Here is a 9244-nt window from a genome sequence, read left to right as displayed (position 1 = left end):
TCTTTCTTTCTATCTTTTTATTTTTATTTTTTGCTTTTGCTTTAATCACCTCATAGACAGGAAATAAACACAAAGCATTATCTCAAAAACCACACCTACAAACTACTAAGGCTCTTTTATGCCTAGGGGCCACCTACCAACATCTGGAAGGCACTTTTGGTAGTTGAGCTGTCTTGAGCCTGTAAACCACATGATATTCGCAGCAGATCTAGGAAAACAGGAATCCAAATATATTGATTGATGTCTTTAATTAGATTACCAAAGGTCTATCAATCTTGGGAGCCTCATATGTTCAAAATTCTGTCTCTGTGGAAATGTTGGTATGGCTGCATGGACATCTGGAATTTTTTCATTTTGATATAAAGCATTTATATTTGTAGAAACTATTGTCTTTTTACGTTCTTTAATCACATATTCTGGATAATGTTGCCAAAGGTAGAAAATGAAATACAACTGTCCCTCTGTACCCATGGGTGATTGGTTCCAGGACTGCCCCCACCCCAACTCCATGGGGACTAAAATCTGAGGATGCTCAAATCCCTTATATAAAATGAAGTAGTATTTGCATATAACCTACCCATATCCTCTTATATACTTTAAATCATCTCTAGACTACTTATAATACCTAGTACAATCAGCCTTTGTAGTGACTGATAATTCTGTTCTCAGACTCATGATCTGCCACAAGCTCTTGGCCAAAAGCACCCATCACATTTCATGGCTGTGCTCCTCCTGCCATGTCAGAAAGGGCTGAGTTCAAATCATACCAGGTCCTGGGGAATGCACTCGTCAAGGAGGTGTTAAGGTTTACTACTTAGGCACATGGACTTTGGAGATAGATCACTCAGATTCAAATCCCAGCTTTGCTCATTATCACTGTGTGGCCTTGAAAAATTTTATTTAACCTTTAAAACTCTCTTTTTCATCTGTAGTTAGTGAATAATAGTAATAGCCAATATTTATTTAAACTGTTTCCAGTTTTGTTTTGTTTCCATGTGCTAGATTCTATGTTTCATGTTTAACATGTACTAACTCATTTAACCTTACAACAACCTGTGAGGTGGAAATTATTTCTATCACTCATTTTATAAATGAAAAAAAAAAAAATAAAGAAAAAAACAGAAATACATTTTTCTGGGAAACACGGCTAGTAAATGTTCTAGCTGGGCTTCAATCCCACTTACTAGCTTGTGTTCTGGAAGTGATAACACTTCATACTAGCACTGGACTCTTGACAGTGCCTGGCACCTTTAAACATGAAATAAATGTCCACTAATTCTGTTAGCAAGGAGGCTATTCCTCTGGCTTTAGTGCTGTTGTCCACCTAGTTTGCATTTTGCTCAGTCGAATTTCTGTAGAGGTAACATTCTCTGTTATGAGACTGAGCTCAGGCTCATTAAGGAGGTAAATTTGTATCAGTGCTAATTTAGAAAGCCGTTCCAATCTTAGACTCCCGTAGACACGGGAAAATTTTAGTAACAAGTTTTTACTCCTCTCTTCTTTTCCACATTCCTCTCCTTCTCATTTTATGAATGTGTTCGATAATTCTCCCCAAGTAAATATACAAATTTAAAATAAAGTCATACTCTCTTGCACCAATAATAAAACTAAAAGGTTCCATTTATTTTCACAAATCAAAATTCTAATCCCAAGATGATATATCAACTTGATCTGAGTATGAACAAAACTGTACTGATCCCCCAGTATTCCCTCTAGAGAAGGTCAGGACACACTTATGGCCACAAAAATGATCACTGAGCCCCAGTATAAATAGCAGTGAATTGGTCATGCTGACCGACAGCTTCTATAGCCCCTTGGCTAAAAGATGTTTGGAGAAGGGTCAATAAAAACTAATTATAACTTGAGGGTCTTGCCTTGATTATATGAGGCTAGGGTTAGAAGCCCTTGCAAGTTACAATTTTGCTTACTTTTGGGAAATAATTTTTTTTTTTTTAACAGATGTAGATAGAGCAGAGGAATAAGGGAGGAGGCCAGAGGGTGCCTCGTAATAGCTTACAGCTGTTCTTTAACCGGAAGTTAATCTGACTATCTTCTGGGTCTTGGCTTGTGATTTTTTGTCATTTCAGTAAGTATTCTGCATCTTCCCTGTCACAGAAAATGTGGCTTTCCTTATCTGTAAGGTGTCTCAATTTAGTGGAAAATAGAATTGAGTCCACAGCCCACTCCCTGTTCCAGGAATGTTTTTCTGAAAATAGGAAATATATAATATGTAGGCAGGGTGGCTAGAATTAGGTTGGATCAGTATGAAACAGGGAGATTTGTTTGCTTCAGAAAAAAATCTCCCACTGCCTTGTCTGGCTGCAGAATCCAGGACAAATATCTGGACTCAGAGGTATAAAAATCAAATCATTCTTGGTGGATTATTATAATGATGACCCTCCCTATGGATTCCTACATGCCCTTTTAACAAAGCCTTTTCTGGCCTAACTGGCATTTCTATTTAAGGTTTTGAAACCATTATATCTAATGCCTTCTCTCCTTGATTAGGTCAAAGAGAAAAAAATGGACTTTCCAATGGAGATAGGCAAGTCTTTTCTTTCTTTTTGTTTTTATAATGAACTCCAATAAAAAACTGTCTATTCTCTAGACATTCAGATGAAATTAATCACCTCAAAATGGGAAGGAAGAAAGTTGGAAGTGCAAAATTAGATGGCTGAGGTTTCTTTCTTTTTTTTTTTTTTGGCTTCAAAACACCTATCTGGGTGAAGACTACCAAATTTATTGCTACTCGGCCTTGAATTTCTTATTTTCTCTCTACCTGTTGGATAATAAAAGCTCAGATTTGTTCTGACTGTTTCAGTATACCACAAAGCAACAATGAAAACTCATGTCACTCCATCTCCAGCATAATGTCTGGCAGGAAAGAAGGGAAAATAACTCAAAGCATGTTTGGAATTTCTAGTACCCCTAACTGAGAAATGGGAAGGGTCACAAACCACAGCAGAGTGTACATTCTTACTTGGTGAAGGATCTCTGTGTAACAGGACTCACGGAATGCCGATAAAACTTTTACCTAGGAAGGAGACTTCTTTCTACTCCCCCAAATCTCTCAATCGAAAACTTCATCCTTCCATTAAAAAAGAATTGTCCTTTGTGATTTATAAATTTTATTCACTTTTTCTTCGAGTTGAATGTTAAGGTTCTGCCTTGTGCCCTTAACTTAATGGATATTCTCAAAACTGGCAGCTTTTCTTTCATGCGGGAAGAAGGAATAATTCTGAATTAAGAGCACCAAAATAGGTTAAGGGTACATTATGTCAGAGGCTGTGGACTGTTAACAAGCAAAGGAAGCACAAGTCATAGGGTATAATACAATTAAAGCCAACTGGGTAGGACTGCCAGCCATTGCAATCCCCATCACTTCCCTGCTAATGCCAGAGGTGATCCTTTCCAGTCTGTCTAAAATTTGACAGAGCCCTATGTATTTTTCTAATTTCTGAGTGAATCACAATTAGCGAGCCTAATAGATGCTATGGGTGCTCTGCCTGGATCCCTTCATCAAACCCATGCACCCTTCCTTAACTGCTGTGAGTATTGGTTGCTAATAATCCACAACTGCCATCCCCTGCACTCCTTCCAGAGAATAGCTGATGGCAGCTGTATCTTCCTACAGCTCATAAGCCTACTACTAAGATCAGGCAGTGATTGATGGATGTGGGGTACAAATGGCTGGACCCTCACATCAAAGGAGAGGGTCATAATTAATTTTGTAGTGTGATCCCATGGATCAGGTCAAGACCAACCTGTATAAGGGATCACATCCTTGCTCAGCCCTTTCCTTTTCCCCATCCTGCTTGTCATATCTCTCCTGAGGAGCTTTCGCTGAAGAGCATCCTTTTAGTCAACTTTACACAGCAGAACTACTGTCTTAGGCTTTAATTCCAAGAGTGTTTAGGCCTATGACGGTGAGTTTGCCCATATATTTTAACTTATTTTGTCCTGATAAATTAAACAATGCAATATCATTGTAACCAGAATTTCACTGGAAAACAGTAAATTATTCTCTCAAAATCATTGAAGTCTGTTCCATTGACCCTTAATAAGTTTTATAACAGAAGCAGAAAAATTCTTTCAGTTCAGTAGTGTTCTCTAAGCAGCCTTTCTCCATCAACTTACACAGAAGAAGCATGGTTGGCAAAGCTTCAAAGACACAGAGATTGGAAATTTGAATTCAATGACTGATTTCTACTCCCTTCCTTCCAATTTTAGGTAGTTTGTCTAGTATTATATCTATTTATAGCACTCTTTCTAAAAGCTTGGCTTTTCAAGTTAGAATGATGTCCTGCCACAATAGGAATAATTATTATGGCCTTAGTTTTTGGTAGTCATCTAGGTGATACCATAAAAGATCTTCTCTTGATATAAGATAGTTCAAGTCTGAAATGGTATGTATTTTCAGGGTCCTCTGTAGTTAGCAATGTGATTGTATAAATGTCTGAAAATCTGTACTAGTTTAGAGAAATTGGCCTAGAGCCTGTTTTAATCCAGAAAAAAAAAATTGCAAAATTTGAAGGTCTCCTTGTATCATTACCAGCTAGTGGTATGAAGGTGGGCTGATTCAGCAATTGGAAGAATGGTGATTCTAGCTGACAGGTGCAGTCCTGGAGGAAATGTCAAGTTAACCTTGCTGGTTAGAAAAACAGAGCATGCATAGAGGTGATGGAAAAAGACATAGGGAACAAATATTTTAAAGGCATTATTTCTGTTGGGTGGGGCAATATGCATGATTCCACAGCGGAAGTTTGTACCCTTCACACACATCCAAACTGTGCTTCGAACCAAATATATTGTCCAAATATGCTGACTAATGCACCAAACTGGATATTACTGATTGTCAATACAATATTTTGGTCTAAAGAAATTAGTTCTTTGTTTCTACCATGTTATTGCTTATTTATAATCAATATCTTATAATTAAATCTAAAACATTGTTTTTAAAGCAAGCAGGCGTTTGCTATTTTCTATTTAGCCACCTTGTCAAGTGATTTTTGCTGGGTTCAGAGGATGTAAAGTTGTTAGCATTTAATCTTTGAATAGGATGCATCTATTTGAAGGTCAGTATTGAAGAGTCAGGTAGTTGTTTATAATATTGTATAATTTATTATTTATTTGTAAGAATCACATAATTTTATGTTCTAAGGCTGTTTCCCCAGGGATTCTGATTCAAAAAGGCCACTGCTTTTTAAGAAAATATAAACACAGTTTGTTATTGTCGAATTTCCAAACAAAAAATCTTGAAACTTGTTCATTACTAAGAAAGCATTACTAAGAAAGGTAGTTATTATAGTCACTAATGTTCTTGTTCAAAATTCTTTCCCACTTGCCATATGATTATCGTGCAAGTTGAAAGGGTAGGTAACATAAGAAGCATCTCTGAAAGTTAGATACTTCATATCCTATTTGATAGAAGGGAAGCAAGACTTTGTGAGTCAAAAGAAAAGAATTTCTTCAGAAAATCTGAATAATTCTCCACTATTTTCCCTATGACCTTAATGCATTTTATAGCCATCCTATCTAAATGAAAAATCTGTTATATTTTTGAAAACAAGAATAGTGGTACTGATGAAAATGTTTGTCTTGAAGTTTTATTATCAGACAAAAATTGAAATATAAAAATGAACTTCAAATTTTATATTTTAATGTAGTACGTTATTAGAATGTTTTATTCTCTAACTTTCATATTTATAAGATTTATTAAAAAAAAGTCAATGGAATTAGAAATTTTAAAATCTCATGAGAATAAAATATTGACCTTAGTTCATGCATCTCTAGTAGCATTTTTTTAGGTCAGAATCTAGCAAGGTAAAAAAGTAGTGCGTAGGAGGAAGGACACATGCTTATAGAGTGACTATATGATCTCTAAGTTGGTTTAATATATTAGTTTAAAATTTAATATTTTTCTTTAACTCTCTTTTTCTAATTCTTTCTTGCCCATTTCTAGAAATAAACTATGATTTTTTGAACCAGAGCAAAAACTCTAATATAAACCTCTTTTAGTTGTTTGGCTAAGTAATTGTTTGACTAGACTAACAGTTTTTGCCATTAAGGCAGATTAATTACCTGTGAATAAATAATTATTTTTTATAGATACAAAGATGGGTGATGTATGGAAAAACAGGCCACTAACATAATGGAAACCTTAAAACGGTTAAGTTTATATGTTCATAAAAAAAGGCACAGATAATCCAAGAGATGGATACTTCAGAAACAACCTGATACATTAACATGCATTTATATGATTGTTAGAGCAAATTTTCTTCCATAATTAAAACTTTTAAGGCTAACATCAAAGTTAACTTGTATTCTCTGTTTCTACTAACTAATGATATAGTGAGACCATCTAGAAATACTCAGTATGGAAGGTCAGACAATCTAGAAATAAAACTTTAATTTTATGCAGTTAATTTACTTTACTAAATGAATAAGCCACATTTGGTAATTGAAAGTTATCGTCAAGTAGGAAAAAATACAAAAACATAATAGTTATAAAAAAATTGCAAAAGTCTCCAAGTCTTTGTAATACATAATTATTTGATCGTGTATGTAAAAAAGTATTTGCTAAATTAACTCATGTAGCTTCCCAAACCATATAACATGAAATATACTGTGGCTGTACTGAGAAAGGCTGGCTGCAATTGCGTGTTGGCAAGTTACTTGCTACCTTTCTTCAGTTTTCCTCAGGGCCATCCCTAGGATGTACAGGGCTCCAGGCAAATTTCTTTTGTAGGGTCTCTGTTTGCATAAAAAATTTGATTTAAAAAAGTGTAAGGTATGGCAATTTTCAATAAAGTTTCAGAATAATGAATAAAATAGAGCTATCTCTGCATTTGTTTATTGTTCAACCATTCATGTAAAGATTCATCTTAGTAACGAAGAGCTAGGCATTGTATCTTCTTGTTCTTTATTGTCAAAGGCATGGTTCCTGCCTAATTTCATAATTCTCACATAATTTCTCACAGTGTGAGAAAAAGGTAGCAATGCTGTTATTGTTCACACTGTCATGGCTCTTCAGATCCTGTTTGAATTGAAACAATATAGATCTTCTTGCCTCTGTAGTTTCTAACACCATTTCTTTAATGCTGGTTAATTCATTACTTGTGAGTTTGTATCATCCATCATTTCATGAACACTGGTTTTCTATGACTGTCTCAAAGGTTATTTCTGTGCTTTGTTTACATTGACCACAAATACAATTCTTATCCCAGTATGTGCAGAAAGATGTGAATGATAAAACCGTTTTCTGGTCATACCAAATTTAGTGTTCAAAATTTTATAACATCAACATAGAATGATACATCTTTCAATTATGTCTTCTCCTGAACTCTTTAGGCGGTGACCGTGGCATTCCTAGAATATGATCTGTTTCAATATTTACTTTACTCCTGTCTTCTACCACTTCCACCAGGAAGGTAAGTGAGAACCATGGGGAATAAGAAGAATGGTTCCATTTGTACAAGAAATGTCCATCCCTTGTACAGCATGGCTTAAGACCAGCTTGGCAGAGAACAACATCAACACATGCTGTAACATAAGAGGATTGAAAGAATCATTAGACATAGAGGAACAAAACTCTTTAAAGGTTTTGGAGGAGATGGGTAAGGTGACCCCAGAAAAACAGCCCGACATGCAATGTGGAACTTGATGAGGAAGTGGAAGGACAGCTCTGGATAAACTTGCATCCACTTTGCTCTCTTGGTGCTATAGTCTGGAGGTGGCACCTCCGTCCTAAGGATTCTTGTACCAGCCTACATGCATGGCTTCAGCCTAGGAGTTGACAGTATACCATTGGTATTCCAGAGCCCTGAACTTGTCCTGTTTCTCTCAAAAATGTGTTTCCCCAGATCAGCATGCCAGCACTATTCCAGAGGTCCAATCTCATCCAGACTCTCATGTCTTCATAAAAGAAATACTCTTCTGGCTAGCAAAATTTTCCTCCTGAAAGCTTTTTGGGAACATCTAGTTTACCTCTTGTATGGGGTAGAAGCTTAGACAGATCTCTGAAAGGGAGAACTGAAAACTGGGGCTCATAGGGCCCTGAGTCAATCTGAGTCTTCCTGTCCGATGACACCACCAGCCCTGGCTGACCCCAGGCATCAGAAGAGAACTTATGAAATTTCTTGGAAGGTACTTTAAGGCATAGGGCTCCCTGAGGAACAGGCATAGGGCAGAGTCTCTGCTTGCCTGGGTCTAAGGATAGTATGAGATTTCCTCATAGCTTTTCTGTGGCAATTCGTCTCACTAGCTATTGCTTTATGCAATCCTGGGGTTTATTCTTAAATTGTTGCTAAGTTACTACTAAAGTGCCCTTCTCTATGTGCCAGTAGATAATCTTCAGATATGTTTTTAGGGCATTGCCCTGCAATGGAGATGAGGAATGCTAAGACTTTAAGAACAAATTGCCCATGCTTCAAGTATAAATTCATAAATTCAGAAGCATTCACATTATGTTTAATAGTTCTTCTTCATTTCAAAATAGTGGACCAAACTCTGAAGAGAGACTGTCAGTTCATGGACTCCTCACACAAAGAAAATGCACATGGAAGTCGGGGACGTCATTATTGCTTACTGTGTTTTCATCTAAATTGGTGAAAGCAGAGCAACTTGTCACTTCAGTAGAAAAAAAAATGAATGTATAATTTTTGTGGAGCTTCAGAAGTTGCAAGTTATGACTAGTAATATAAATCTACTTTTTAATGTCTAGTCCCATTCAAAGAACAATGAAAGATAGTGGAAGTCTCTGTCTTTTTGTACTTAGAAGAAACAAAAAAGTGGTATTTTAAAGGCATAGATCAAACAATATAGTTTAAGAACTTTAGAATGATAGTAATTAGAAAGAAATGTATCTTTTGCAGAAAAAAATGCATCTTTTGTGGAAAAAAGAAATAAAGTACTTTATTTCTTTGATGTTGCTATGGAGAAAAGATGTGGGAATGGTTAGAAGGTAGAAATTTATTCCTGTTCTGAAGCATAGATGAATTCTCAACTTTAATTTAAATTTAATTGATTTATTTTGCTTTTCTGTTTCCTGCCTCTTTTTCTTCTTCGTCCCCTCTCCCCTACTTCTTTTCCTCCTCATCTTTCTTTCTTCTTCTTTTTTGGTACCTTTCTTTCACATGTGAGGAATTTATAATAAAATACTTTCTTTTTGTCTAAACTGATCACTTCCTTCAGAAGTTACTATTTAAATTTACTTTGGAGAAAAATTAGTTCAGTCTTTTTCCAA

Source organism: Pteropus vampyrus, unplaced genomic scaffold, assembly GCF_000151845.1.
Source record: "Pteropus vampyrus isolate Shadow unplaced genomic scaffold, Pvam_2.0 Scaffold2, whole genome shotgun sequence".
In the NCBI taxonomy this organism is placed as follows: Eukaryota; Metazoa; Chordata; class Mammalia; order Chiroptera; family Pteropodidae; genus Pteropus; species Pteropus vampyrus.
This window is presented reverse-complemented; position numbering follows the sequence as displayed.